We start from the raw sequence: 15484 nt of genomic DNA, 5'->3' as shown, positions 1-15484 counted from the left end.
GGAGCAGGTCCTGCATCACGAGTCAAATTGAGTATTTCGAGGAGGTGTCAAAGGAAATAGATGAAGGTCAAGGTCTGTATGTGCTGCACGTGGATTTTAGTAAGGTGCTTGACAAGGTCATCACGGTGGCTTCATTCAGAATGTCGGGAGGCATGGGATCCATGGAGCCTTGGCTGTGTGGATTCAGAATTGGCTTGTCTGCAGTAAACAGAGGGTCGTAGTAGATGGAACAATGACTAGTGGCGCACCAAAGGGATCTGCTCTGGGACACCTGCTCTTTGTGATTTTTATGAATGATGATTGGAGTGGAAGGGTGGGTATGTCAGGGGATGACACAGAGGTAGAAATATTGTAGACAGTGTAGAAGGTTGTCATGGGGCATCCAGTTTGCAGAGAACTGACAGATGGAGTTGAATCCTGTAAATACAGATGTACTTAAACAAGCTACTGGTACAGGTTTATTTCCAGAGTCATTTTCAAGGGCACGAATAAAAGTTATTCCAAAGAAGGTTGGAGACCCATTAGAATTAGCTTCATATAGACCAATATCTTTATTGAATGCGGATTACAAGAACGTGAGAGCAGAGCACTTGGTTAGTGACAGGATTATGAACAGTGTGCAGGACAGAGAAATATTTAGATCCTGCTCCATAAATCACTCAAGGTTGCTGTGCAAATTGAGAAGGAGTTTAAGATGGTGTATTGTGTGCTGGCCTTCAGGAGTCAGGGGATTGAGTTCAAGAACCGAGAGGTAACGTTGCAGATATATAAAATTCTAGTCAGACCACACTTGGAATATTGTGTGCATTCCTGGGGCGAGAATACCAGTGGACGTCTAAATAAGCTGAGATGAGGGAACTTTAGACAAGATGTGAGGGGTACATTTTATTCACACAGAATGTAGTGGGTGGCTGGAATGCATTGCCAGGGGTAGTAGTGGAGGCTGGTCCAAACAAGGCATGAAAAAGATTTTAATATAGGGACAGGAATAAAAGAAAAACAGAAGGTACTGGTGAGAGGGAGGGAAGAATAATATTGTTGTGGGGTAGGTTCAGATGGGTCAGCTGATGGGACTCGACTGATCCATCCATGATTTGTCCAGCATCTTGCTGCCATGTCATGGTGAACCAGGGAGTTGACTGATGGAGACACAGTACTCTGAGGTCTGAAGATATAGATTGTGGTTTTCTCCATAACACACTTCCTCAGGTAAAGTAGAGGAAGGGAAAGGCCCTAGTGTGCAGGGGTAGGGAGAGGGGTGATGGGGGAAGAGTTGGGGCCCTCCAAAGGCATCGTGATCAGGCCACGGAGACAGTATCTCTATCACTCGTATTTCTCTTCCCAGGAGAAGGAGTGATCTCAGAGACAAGACACGAGTCCAGAAGAACATTGCATCCCAGCTGAACAGAGGACGGACAACATCATGATGGCCTGAACCCCTCCCCTTCTCCCTCTGGCCCTGCCAACTCCATTCCCCACCTCTTCCATATTCCTTCACGCACGTCCCCCTCCCATTACTCCCCTACCTCTCCTCCATTACAACCCCCTCCCGCTCACCTTCCCCTTCACCTACCTTCACACCTATGCCCAAAACTCAGCCCTCCTCCCTTCGCCTCCCCTTCCACTCTCCTTTCCCCCTCCACTTCGCCTCCTACCTTTTCCCTCCTTCCCTTCCCCTCCCCTTCCCTTCCAACCCCTAACAGGGGAAGGAGGGATAGGGGAAGGGGGTAGGAGAAAGGGGGTAGTGAGAGGGTAGGGGTAGGTAATGGGGTAGTGGTAGGGGGTGCGGGTATGGGTTAGGGTTAGGGGAAGGGTGTAGGTGTAGAGGATAGGGGTAGGGTTTAGTTTAAGTTTGGGGAAGGTGGGTAGAATTAAGATAAGAGTCATGGACGGGTAGAGGAACAGTTAGGTTTAGGGTTAGGAGATGTGGGCTCGGGTTTGGTCGAGGTTTAGGGATAGGTTTAGAGTTCGGGGAAGTGGGCTTGTGTTAGGTTTAGGGGAAGGGGGTAAGAGTAGGAGGTAGGGGTGGGGTGTGAGTTGGTGTTTGGGGAAGGTGGGTAGGATTAGGGTTGGGTTTAGGGGACAGCGTAAGGATAGGGTTAGGGGACAGGGTGGAAATAAGAGTTATGTTTGGGGACGTGGTGTAGTGTTTAAGGGTATCGGTAGTGTTAACGTTAAGGTTAGGGTTTGTTAGGGGTTAGGGTTAGGTTGGGGAGGGGAGCGGGGGAGGCGAGCAGGGCACGGGAAATGGGGAGGTGATGGGGAGAGGAATGGGCAGCGGAATGAGGAGGGGTACGGTGTAGAGGAAATGGGAGTTGAATGGAGGAAGGCATCCCTACCCCCTCCCCTCCCCACCCCTACCCCCACATTATCCTTGCCTCCTCTCCTCCTTCCAGAGGAAGCCGGGACTCATTCCGGCCAGAACCTCCCAGTGGTTTCAGAGCCTCCCTTTCAGGAAGTGACTTCGACGCTTGCCGCTGGACATACATCTTGTCTCTTGATTCATTCTATACCGTTGATATTAAATTTAAAAATGGTTTGGTCTTTTGAAGCTTGAACTCAAAAGGCTGGTCCAGATAGACCACAGAAACAGGCCCTTCGGCCCCACTCTCCTGCTGGCTGTGCTGTTGTAATCAGTCCATATTCCTCTCCACCTTTTCATTCTTATCTCCCATCCAGCTCATGTTGCCTTGTCAATCTCACGGCCTGTGGGAAGAAGCTATTTCCCTCCCTGGCTTCTCTCCTTTTATTCCTCCATATCTCCTTCCTGATGGCAGGGGGACATAAATGCTCTTTGCTGGATATCTGTGAGTCTATTTACAGAGCCCATCCCTGCAAAAAATTCAGGGGTCCCTTTCCTTGAGGTTCCACCCATGTTGCCTCTCCCTCAGCACTCTCTCGTCAGAACACAACTGCACCGTCCTTCCCCTCCTCTCCCAGGTCTCAGTATCCCCCTGACAATTCCGGTCAGCTGCCATGTCTACACCCTGTCCCACCTGCTATCAAATGCCCTGCATCCTCCTTCCCCGTTGGTTTCATCCTGTTATCAGGCATCAGGATGGACCCCACCCTGTTAAAACTACCCGTATTCTCTCTGATCTCTCTGCGCCTCTGCCCTCCATCCAGGGGTCTTGGTTGTCTTGTGGTGATGGTGAAGAACAAAGTACCAACTCAAGGAGATGGGGAGCAGTAAGGAGACCCCCAGTTCCAGTAGACAGGGAGAACCACAGAGATGCCCAACTCTGTCAATCCGGTAGAACCTGGTCATCAGGTGCAAGGAGCTCTTGGTACTGCTGCACGTGAGGCAGGTGTGGCCCATCCCCACACCTCCACCCTGTCAATTCCCAAACCACATTTCCTATTCATGTGGGGGTCCAAAATGGATAGAGTCTGGAGGACCATGTACGTCGTCAATCAATGGGGGCATAACCCTAACCAGCATGGCTATTGTGTATGGCTGTGCTTGGAAACAAAGTGCAAGGGCACCAAAAGCCGCTATGTGCTGAGGTTCTACCTGGCTCAGGTGTTGCGAAAGATTGGTCTGGCCCTGATGCCACACAATGTCCTAGTCAGCAGGACTTTGCCCCATCACCTTCATGGGAATGGTTGCATAGACAAACACTATTGACCACAGGGCCATCAGGCAGTGGTCAGCATGGAATTCCTGCTGACACAGAGACTAGGACTTGATGAGATACTGCGGGGTGGTCCCCTGAGCAGAGCATCCAGAGACAGATATCCAGAACTGCTGGAAGACCAGAATCTCAGTGAAAGATGCCCTTTGGTCTGCCTGAAACCCAGATAAGAGAAGCAAACACTAGAAGCCCAAAGCAAAGGGAGGAAGGTTTAGCGGCAATATAAGGGGTACTTGTTTTTACACAGAGTTGTGGGTGCCAGGAATGCCTTGCCAGGAGTGGTGATGAAGGCTAAAATATTTGCAGCATTTAAAGGCTTCTTGGACACATGAATGAAGGAAACATAGAAGATAGGAGCAGGAGTAGGTCATTCGACCCTTCGAGCCTGCTCCGCCATTCAATGAGATCATGGCTGATCTTAAAGTTCAGTACCCCGTCCCCGCCTTCTCTCCATAACCTTTAATACCCTTATACTGAAGAAATATATCTAATTCCCTCTTAAATATATTTAATGAACCTGCCTCTACTGCCCTCTGTGGCAATTAATTCCACAGATTCACCACCCTCTGGGTAAAGAAATTCCTCCTCATCTCGGTCCTAAATGGTTTGCCTATTATCCTCAAACCATGACCCCAGGTTCTGGATTTTCCCATAATTGGAAATATCCCTTCTGCATCCATTCTGTCCAGTCCTGCCAGAATTTTATATGTCTCTATGAGATTCCCCTCTCAATCTTCTAAACTCCAGCGAGTACAATCCCAATTTGCGCAATCTTTCCTCATAAGTCATTCCTGCCATTCCAGGTATCAGCCTGGTGAATCCCCTCTGCACTCCCTCCATTGCAAGAATGGAGGGTTATGAAGGAGGAAGGGTCTAGTTTTTATTTTGCTTGGAATTGATAGGTCAGCACAACATCGAGGTCCGAAGGGCATAACTGTTCAACGTTAACCTGCTGGTCTTTTAGCACATGGAGATGTGGGTGAGGGAACGCTGCCCACCGGTCTATTCCAGTTTGCTGAGAGATGCACTGAGGCTTGGCGCAGCCAACACGAGGGCGCTGTGGGGAAGGACTCTAATCCTCCGGGTCTTGAGGGGCGGAGACTAAGGGGAACCCCTTCAACCACAGAGTGCAGGGAGTAACCACAAGGTGTCAAAGGGGTGGAATGATGCTAAACAGAGAACATGTGCAGTGAAGGGAATACAGGCATGCAACACGAGGATGAGAAAAGACATGGAACAGTTGTCCTCTTGGTCAATAATTTTAGAATAAAGTTAATTTTGGGGTGAAAAAGAGAAAAGCCCGAACTCAGTCAACTTTGTTTCATGAGATACACTGTCCAATCCAGGAAAGCTCCTCTGTACCCGTTCAAATTTAACCCGAGGTAACTGTGTTCATGGTGGAAACCTCTGCAAACACACAACCGGACCTACGCACAGAGAGACAAATGATACACGTGCAGTCCCTCCCAAAAAAGAAATAAATTCTGTTGAATGAATAGCAGAGTCATGGAGTCTTTGTCTGAGTCGGTCATCCATCATTCTCCATTCTCACTGCTTGCAGGAAGAATCTGTTTCTGGGCCTGGTGCTACTTGCTCCGATATTCCTCGACCTCTTTCCTGATGAGAAGAGCTGCCAAATGCTGTGGGCAGGTGGAAGGGATCCTCGACGACGTTGACAATGAACCCGGTTTATCCCATTGATATTTGGGGTGGGTGGGTTGGGGGGAGAGAGTCCCCATGATCCTATCTGCCACTCGTGGTCCTGCCGATCATTTTAAAAAAATATTTATAAACTTAAAACCACAACAAATTCACACAATTAATAATAATGCTCATCTAATGTGTGGCATCTATAAAAGAAAGAATAAAGAAACCACCCTCCACCCCCATCCCCAATATCCTACCCCCTCCCACTTCTCTCTTCAACAGAAGTGTCTGCTACAGTGGTGACCTCAGCAGGACCCAGCCCTTCAGTTGGACGTGAAGATCACGGTCCAGGCGGCTCTTCAGATGGTTTGGTTGAAGCTGTCAATGTTCTGGATGTCGCAGCCCCACGTGGGGTTCAAACAGGCCAAGGACCAGTTCCACCTCCAAGAGATCACCACTGATGACATCCATTACTCCTCCATGATGTTCTTGCTCATCAGGACATGGCAGCAAGGCTCATCGACTTCCGACATCAGCCTCCCGAGCAAGGCAAATAGGATGCCCTCATGGAGCTCTTAACCCGCACATTCAGGCCACGCCTTCATCCTCCACCTCATTCTGTTCCTGCTCTCACTGTTGCATGGCCCAGACAGTCATCCCAACATGACTCCCCTCATGCTATTTCTTTTCAGCTCTCACCAAACGCCCTGGACCCACTTTTCAGGAACTCTTCCCTCTTCCTCCGTATGTCATTGGTATCTCCATGTACCACAACCTCTGGCCCACTTTAGGATGTCTTGGACACCAGCAGCAACACCCCAGACACTGGCACCAGGGAGGCACCACCTGGAAAACGTCCAGGGTCCTAGTCCAACAGTCCTTTTCCTGAGAATCCAGGCAGCAGAGAAATATCAATGGTTGCTCAAAGCAAAATCCTCATTGCGGTGCCCACCAACAAGTTGAGGCACAAAGTTTTGTGGGTCTTTTGGGTTCCTGGTGCCAACATATTCCCCATCTCACCCTGTCCCTCCATCTACTGTATAATGTTGCCCAGAAAAAAAAAACTCTCTGCTTCATTGATGACCTGAACAACAAATGGCTTCTTAAATGGTAAAACACGCTGTTGAACACCACTGCCACTGACCACAAGCACCCCCCAACCCCTCAAAACTGGAAGACCCTTTGAATGACTTGTCCCTGCAATGAAGACAATGGTCTAGTGGAGCCTCGAGCAAAAGAGGCAAGGTCGCCGAGTCCCACACAGCTTCTTGTTCAATTCCCTCCTGGAAGCTGCCTCCCGCGACTCCCCATCTGAGTGTCAGATGCTCGCCTGCTCACCACAGAGAACCAGATGGCAGCAGAGACAGTCACACTCCAGCCACACCTCCCCAACATGTGATGGGTTAAATCTGCGGATGCCACTCACAGCGGACCGAAGAAGTGGTACATGGCAGACCGCACAGAGGCCGGGCCCGAAGGGCTGAGCCACTTGCAAGAACAGATCATGTCCTGTCCGAAAGTGACAGCCTCCCACTTGAATGACCCCGAGAAGAGCTTGGCACCATGGCCTGGGGCAAACCGTTCAACACCCTCGATGCAGGACAGCAGGAAAAAGCTTGGTTTACTGACGGCTCCGGCTGGTGGAGGTGCGAAAAACAACGGTGTAAAGTGGGAGCGCTCCAGCCCACCACAGATAAAGTACTGACACAAGAGGGTGAGGTGGAGGGGAGAGCCAACTGTCCAAGCTGGCAGCTGTGGCACTGATCCGAAAAGGGACAACCAGGCGGGCCCAGGAGCCTCTTTTCCGATCAGTGCAACAGGATTTCTGGGCTGTGCCAAACAGCACGTCAGTGTGGATGGGTCGGTGTCAGGAGACAGGGAGGCAGATCCATGGCTGCCTGCTCTGAGGACAACAGCACTGGCAGATCTTCTGAGAGGTGGAACAACAAAAGAATAGTCAGGGTCCACCACGTGGATGGACACACCTCCAGGAAAACCGCTGAAGCTGACGCAATGCCACTGTGGACTGAGCTGCTCAAATATGCTCTGCCACTATTTTCCCCAAGCAGAGAGACCCTGGAGCCTTGGCAGCATTGGTGCATCATAAATGTGGGCATATGGGGGCACTATGATGGACAGAGGATCTGGGGGTCTCATGATGTTGCAAGAACTGTGATGGCCAAATGCCCTATTTGTCAGCAATTAAAACCAAGAGCCACATTCGCTGGGGTTCGGGAGCTGGCCAAGTCTGATAAATTGACCATATCAGGCCTCTCCCCTGCCAAAATAAAAAGTGATATGTTCTCACGATGGTCAGCACATACTTGGATATCTTGCCAGCGGGCCGACCAAGCACCATTTAAGCGTGCTCCATATGTGGAATACCCTATCGGATAACGTCCGACCAGCAATGGGTGGTGATGCCAAGTATTTGGGGCCTCCTGCATATCCCCTACCACCCACAGGCATCCAAGATCAATGAGTGAATGAATGACCTGTTCAAGGTATCATATGTGACAAGTTGATTGTCAAGTCTTCTATCCACGAGTGGTTGCAAGTGTATCGATTAATCCGGCGAGTTTGTGTCTGTGTGTGTCTTTTACTCCTCGTGCGACTTCACTACATGTGTCAATAAAAGACAACTGTGTTCAAATTCGCCACCCTTGGGACCCCTCGAATCAGTTTCACACACATAATAATTGGTGCAGTGAGCAGGGTCCTTCGAGTTCCGACTGAACACAGCTGCAGTGGAGATGCTTTTGAATCAGGACAGGAACTATAGTGCAGGCAGGGAGAACAAGATCTGCGGGTGGACTGATGAGAGTGCAGGGTTGGGGAGCTTGGCAAGCATGCTGGCGGACCACGGCAAACTGGTAGACTGGTCCAAGCTCCTGGATCCACATCTTGAGAAAATAAGTCACCACGTGTTGTCCCACTTCAAGAAGTCAGGGTTCCCAAAATCTAAGGGGAATCAGGGGTGCCTTTTGGCTGCCAGTGTTTCTCCTGAGAAACCAATGTGAGATCATAGAAAGGAAAGATTTGGAGAGGGCCCAGGAAAATAATGAGATAAAGGTGGTCCAGCAGTGCTGCTGTGCACTGCAGGAGGCAGTACAGACACCCCCAACCTGAGCCACTGATGTCGAGATGAGAGGGACAGAGGTAGCCAACAGGCATGCCGATCAAGGTCAGACTCCCCCCCCCCCCACACCCGAAGTGAGTGAGTTTGTACTGGCCATGGAGCGATTAGCTGAGGCCATTTGCCAGGATTCAGGCATTAAAGGTTTCAGAACAGGCCAGGAAGACCATGAAATCAATTTATTTGCAGAAGTTGTTCTGATATATCTGACAGACCCGACACACTCATTGCCCAAGTTGTGCTCCACCCTGGAGGACTATGGGGAGATCTTTGGGTATAAGTTCTTTTGGGATATGTGCAAAATCATGTCACTTAGGAAGGGGGATTAGAGCCAATGTCAAGAAAATAGTCAACAAATGTGGCGGCAAAATGGGATCAAATATCTAGGAGTTAGAATAAATAACAACGAGTAATTTAGACCAGCTGAATTATTCTCCCCTTGCTTGGGGAAATTGAGGAGGATTTAAATGGTTGGATGTCCCTGCCCATTACACTAGTGGTGTCACAGAGAGGGGAGGTGTCACAGAGGGGGGAGATGATGACACAGAGGGGGTGATGATGTCACTGCATGGGGCAGCCATAGCTGAGTCGTGCCATGGCACAGCAACACGAGAAAGATGCCTCTCCTGGAAGGGGATTCTGGCCCACGTGTCAGAGTAGGACGCTGTCTCATCCCAGGGACCCTCTGATCAACAGGGTTGTGTTTGGAAGCACCCTGCGCCCATGGGTGAGATAAAGAGCCTGTTACAGGCTCCCCTACTGGGACAGAACCTCCTCTGGCACCATCCTTCACCCAGTGTGGGCGGAGAGAATGGAGGCTGCATTTAATTTCCCCTCTCCCCATCCTGAGTGCAGTGCACTTTATGAGGCAGCTGGAGGGGACTGGGGAGGGGAGAACAATGGCATGTGAGGGGATACAGGGATGGGGCCTGTAGGAGTGGAGGGGAGAACAAAGGAACGGGGTAGCACCACAGGCTAATGTCAAGGGAGATTGGATCAGAGGTAGGGGACATAGGGTTGAGCTGGGGGGGATGGGGTGCGAGGGGACGGAAGGCACTGGGGAAACCATGGGGGTGGTGTTGGGTGGGGGATGAGAGCGTGGTAGAGGAATCGGGGCAGGGGAGAGTGTGAGGTGTCTGAGGGAGAAGAGACGTTGCGAGGGGGATGGAAGGTAGACCTTTCAACAGAAATGGGACAGAGCTCCCCCTCCACCTGGAATGGGATCTCTCCACTGAGAGACAGGACCGCTCCTCCACCCGCCCCCCCCCCCCCGGGTTACAAGATCCCTTCCACCCCCACACTCCCCCAACCGGGATAGGATTCTTTCCCCCAGTGGACCTGGATCAAGGTGCTAGAAAGTGCTTCTGCTGCGGCGGACCCAGCAGAGTTGAACGGTGAAGCATGGGGCTCTCTCCGCACCACCTGCTCCCTCAGGCGACGAGGTCTCGCTTGCATCATGGAAGATCACGGTGTTGCTGAGCTTCTGGGAATGTGGAGGGCTTCTGCTAAACCCGTGGTAGGGTTCAGAGTGGTTCATCTCCCAGGGACGTGCTGAAGGTCAAGGATGTCCCGATCCTCTCATGGAGGGAGGGTTGTAGATAAAGTGAACGGCTGCGGAACTGGCCTCAGTCTGAGGAGAGTGATCAAAGAGGGACCTGGGGTGGCAATATTTCTACTGAGAGGCTGGAACGAACCACCAGAGGATCAATTCTGACATTTAGGTGACCCTTGGAAGGGAGTTAGAGGGAGGGGTAGAGACTAACTTGGACAGCAAGGCTGGGTTGGGATAAATGACCTGTTGTGTACTCTCTGGGTGTGTAAATGCTGCTGCTTCTGCCCCAGAGGACATGGCAATAAGGTCACAACAGAGGTGGCCACACCGGGTCATGGACCCAACGTCCCCAAGGTGGTGTCCTGCACAGATGATAAAATTATCGACAATGGATCATTCGGTGTGGTGGACCAGGCAAGGCTGGTGGACTCCGGAGAGCTGATTGCCATCAAGAAGATCTTGCAGGACAAGAGATTCAAGGTGAGGGGGAGGAGCAGTTGTGTGGAAATGGAACACCCTGATATTTAACTTTAGGCCTACAGCACGTTCACAGGCCCTTGCGACACATGAGCCCGTTTCACACAATTACACCCAATTGACAAACACCCAAACACATTTTTGAAGGGTGGGTGGAAAGAGGAGCATCTGACAGAGACCAAAGCAGCCATGGGGTTTGGAAACAGAGAAAGTCTCACAATCCCACAACAGCACCCCCCGTTCCCACACACAACCCCCCACCCCACACACACACACACACACACACACACACACACACACACACACACACACACACACACACACACACACACACACACACACACACACACACACACACACCTGGCAAATATCAGAGATTTTCTGCAAATTAATTGTTTAGTAGAAGCTGGGAAAACAATCATAAAAACTGAAATGATACTTCATTGAACCCCCTGACGAGTCCCCACTCCAGCGACACGAAAAGTCCCCCCCACTGACTCTCGAAAAGTCCCCCACTTCGGCCTCCCTTGGAGTTCCCCACCTCTGACCTCTTGACGAATCTCCTCCCCGCCTCCCCCCTCAACTTGGACAAGTCGCCCCTCAGGGCCCCGACCCATCGCCCAGCCTTGCTGATGTTCCTCTCTCGCCATAGAACCGCAAACTGCAGATCGTGTGAAAGTTGGATCACACCATCATCGTCCCTCTTCTCAACTTCTACTCCTCTGTAGTCAAGGTAAGATCCTCATTTGCTGCTACCTTCCCCATTCCTTCAATCGATCTGTCTCGCTGCAGCCTCTCTGTTCCCTCCATCCTGCCCCTCTGACCAGTGCCGAATCCTTGACGCTGGCTGCCCTGCTCCTCACATATTAACTCATGACCTCTTGCCATTTCAACTCCAGACAGCAGCAGCCAAGACCACAAGACAAGGTCGCCAAATTCGGCCACTCAGCCCCTCCAGTCTGTTTCCCCAATTCATTTTACGAATGTATTTTCCCCCATAACTCACTTCCCCAGAACCTTTTGGTGCCCTTCCAAATCAACGCCTGCTCTGAATCGTCCCAACAACTCAGCCTCCACATATTCGACCCCAGCCAACACCCGGCTGCAAACATTTCTCATCTCGAAACGTCACTGGTTTTTCTCTCCCGGTGAATCCTTGGCTCAAGAGGGAGGGCGGTCAGAGCTGCACATTTTGTGCACTCTCACCAGACGCCGAATGATGGGGCAGCGGACGGGTCCACTACGGCCTGTTGACGCTCTGCTCGCTGAGCCCTTGGATTCATGCCATGTTGTGTTGAGCAGTGGGGGCATCAGGCCTACAGAGAGCAGGAGGGACTGGCACTCCAGTTGGGAGAGGCACTGGGTGTTGGAGGGTAAACCCAGCTGACATGTTTGTATTGTGTCCAAGAGAAAGAGGAGGTTTATTTGAATCTGGGTCTGGACTATGTTCCTGAGACGGTTCACTGCATGGCCCAGCACTTCAACAAGGCCAAGCAGCCCATTCCCATGATCTACATCAAGGTGGTTGTGGGTCTGGGTGGTCAGGTTGTCCACTGGGGCAAGCTTGGATGGTGGGGTTGGAGGATATAAAGGAGTTTACTGGCTGAGTCTCGCTGGGGACTGGATATCGATGAAGGGTGCATGAGGGTCTCAATGGGTATTGGTGAGGAGAGAAAGGGTAGTGAGGGGAGAAGGGTGGCGAGGATGATGAGGATGGATGTTGATTGGCAGGGAGGGGCCCTTCACCCACATCCCCTTACCCTCAGGATCCAGACCCTGCCAGTGTGGAGGCAGAGTGGGTCATGTTATATCGTTGTGTTGCCAGATGTTCATGTACCAGCTGTAGCAGAGCATGGCCTACTTCCATCCTCAGGGGGTTTTCCATTGAGACATCAAGCCCCAGAAGATGCTGGTAGATCCCGAGATGGCCTTCTTATTGCTCCTTAATTTCGGCAGGTAGATCCACCCGTGTCTGCCCGTTCACCACCTCAACACGGTCCTGATCCCTCTCCCCAACACGGCCTTGTCCCCTCCCCACCAGCTCTCACCCCTCCCCCACCAGCTCTCTCTCCTCCTCCCTCTCCCAACTTGCCCCTTCCACAGCTTAATAACTTATTCTAAATAAGATTGTGGGGGGCTTAGATGGAATGAACAGCCAGAAAACTTTCCTAAAGTGCCAGGTACAAATCTCAGAGAGCATCCGCTTCAGGTGAGGGGAGATTTTTTTTATGCAGAGAGTTGTGAGAGCTTTGAATGCGTCACCGGAGAAAGTGGTAGTGGTTGGTAGAATAGGTACATATAAAAGTCTCTGAGATGAGCATGTGGATGTAAGGGAACAGAATTTTTAAATGATAGAGGAATTTGGGGATATGGCGAGAAGGCAGGGTAGGTCGTGTTAGGTCATAAATTAGATCAGCCATGATCGTATTGAATGGCAGAGCAGGCTCGATAGGCCATTTTTGTCCTACTCCTGTTCCCACTTCCTATGTTCCTATGGGTGTGGTACAGGTAAAGGTTGTGGAGAACATTTACAAAGGTCAGTACAGCCTTTATGGGCCAAAGGGCCTGTACTGGGCAGCAATGCTTGATGTTCTAATGGATGCGGAAGCTCTGGGAAGGGGTAAGGTAGGGACTGGCCAGTAAGTCTGCAGATGTTGGGGCTGAGGGCAATGCCCAAACATGCTGGGCAAACTCATGGATAGTTTTGTGAGGAGCAGGTCCTGCTTCATGAGTCAAATTGAGTTTTTCGAGGAGATGTCAAAGGAAATAGATGAAGGTCAAGGTCTGTATGTGCTGCACGAGGATTTTAGTAAGGTGCTTGACAAGGTCCCCACGGTGGCCTCATTCAGAATGTCTGGAGGCATGGGATCCATGGAGCCTTGGCTGTGTGGATTCAGAATTGGCTTGTCTGCAGAAAACAGAGGGTAGTAGTAGATGGAACAATGACTAGTGGCGCTCCAAAGGGATCTGCTCTGGGACCCCTGCTCTTTGTGATTTTTATGAATGATGATGGGAGTGGAAGGGTGGGTGCGTCAGGGGATGACACAGAGGTAGAGATGTTGGAGACAGTGTAGAAGGTTGTCATAGGTCATCCAGTTTGCAGAGAAGTGACAGATGGAGTTCAATCCTGTCAATCAGATGTACTTAAATAAGCAACTGGTCCAGGTTTATTTCCAGAGTCATTTTCAAGGGCACGAATAACAGTTATTCCAAAGAAGGTTTGAGACCCATTAAAAGTAGTTTCATATAGACCAATATCTTTATTGAATGCGGATTACAAGAATGTGTGGGCAGAGCACTTGGTTAATGGCATGATTATGAACAGTGTGCAGGACAGAGAAATATTTAGATCCTGCTCCATAAATCACTCAAGGTTGCTGTGCAAATTGAGAGGGAGTTTAAGATGGTGTATTGTGTGCTGGCCTTCAGGAGTCAGGGGATTGAGTTCAAACACCGAGAGGTAACGTTGCAGATGTATAAAATTCTAGTCAGACCACACTTGGAATATTGTGTGCATTCCTGGGGCGAGAAAAGCAGAGGACGTCTAAATAAGGTGAGCTGAGGGAAATTTAGGCAAGACGTGAGGGGTACATTTTATTCACACAGAATGTTGTGGGTGGCTGGAGTGCATTGCCGGGGTAGTAGCGGAGGCTGGTCCAAAAAAGGCATGAAAAGGATTTTAATATGGACAAGAATTAAAGAAAAATGGAGGGTACTGGTGTGAGGGAGGGGAGGGTAACATTGTTGTGGGGTAGGTTCAGATGGATCAGCTGAACGGTCTCGACTGATCCATCCATGATTGTCTAGCATCTTGCTGCCATATCGTGGAGAACCAGGGTGTTGCCTGATGGAGACACTTTGCTCTGAGCCCTGCAGAGAGAGATCGTGGTTTTTGTCAAAACACACTTCCTAACGTAGAGCAGAGGAAGGGGAAAGGCTCCAGTGTTCAGGGGTAGGGGGGATAATGGGGGAAGCGTTGGGACCCTCAAAAGTCATTGTGATCAGGCCTCAGAGACAGTATCTCTATCACTCGTATTTCTCTTCCAGGAGAAGGAGCGATCTCAGAGACAAGACATGAGTCCAGAAGGACCTCGCATCCCAGCTGAACAGAGGACGGAGAATATCATGATGGCCTGAATCCCTCCCCTTCTTCTCCCTCTGGCCCTGCAAACCCCATTCCCTGCCTTTTCCATGTCCCTTCACCCACTTCCCCTCTTCTCCTCTACCCCTCCTCCATCCCAACCCCCTCCCGCTCACCTTCCCCTTCCCCTGCCCTCACACCTATGCCCTAACCCCAGCCCTCCTCCCTTCACCTCCCCCTTCCCCTCTCCCCTTCCCTTCCCCTTACCCCTTCCCCTTCCCCTCCCCCTTCCCATCCCCTAACCCTCCCCCTTCCCCTCCCCTTCTCCTCCTCCCCTTCCCCTCCCCCTTCCCTTTCCCCTTCCTACCCCAAACCTAGGGGAAGGAGGGGGAGGGGAAGGGGGTAGGAAAAAAGGGGTAGTGGAAGGGGGTAAGGGTAGGGGTTGTGGTAAGGGGTAGGGTAGGGGGTAGTGGTAGGGGGTGTGGGGATGGGGAAGGGGTAGGAGGTAGGGTTAGGGGAAGTGGGTAGGTTGTAAGGGATAGGGTAGGGGGTAGTTGTAGGGGATGTGGGTATGGGGAAGGGGTAGGAGGTAGGGTTAGGGGAAGGGGGTAGTTGTAGGGGGTGCGGGTATGGGGAAGTGGTAGGAGGTAGGGTTAGGGGAAGGGGGTAGGTTGTAAGGGATAGGGGTAGGGTTTAGTTTAGGGTTGGGGAAGTTGGGTAGAGTTAGGGGTAGGGTTACGAGCAGTGTAGAGGTAGCATTAGGGTTAGTGTTAGGAGACATGGGGTAGGGCTTTATCTTGGTTTATGGTTAGGTGTATATTTCGGGGAAGTGGGCTTGTGTTAGGTATAGGGGAAGGGGGTAGGAGCAGGGGGGTAGAGGAGGAGTGAGGTTTGGGGTTAGGGGATGGTGGGTAGCATTAGGGTTGGTGTTAAGTGGCGGCATAGGCGTAGGGATA

At 51.0% G+C, this 15484-nt stretch overlaps 1 long non-coding RNA gene across 1 annotated transcript; it reads left to right on the top strand.

Moving 5' to 3' along the window:
* The first annotated feature begins 9039 nt into the window (after window positions 1-9039).
* Window positions 9040-14959, top strand: LOC138745339 (uncharacterized). Its single transcript, XR_011346188.1, has 4 exons — window positions 9040-9145; window positions 10261-10450; window positions 11100-11180; window positions 14495-14959. It is a non-coding gene; the product is annotated as an uncharacterized lncRNA (long non-coding RNA).
* The last annotated feature ends 525 nt before the right edge of the window (window positions 14960-15484 follow it).

The sequence above is a fragment of the Narcine bancroftii genome, chromosome 11, assembly GCF_036971445.1.
Source record: "Narcine bancroftii isolate sNarBan1 chromosome 11, sNarBan1.hap1, whole genome shotgun sequence".
In the NCBI taxonomy this organism is placed as follows: domain Eukaryota; kingdom Metazoa; phylum Chordata; class Chondrichthyes; order Torpediniformes; family Narcinidae; genus Narcine; species Narcine bancroftii.
This window is presented reverse-complemented; position numbering and strand designations above follow the sequence as displayed.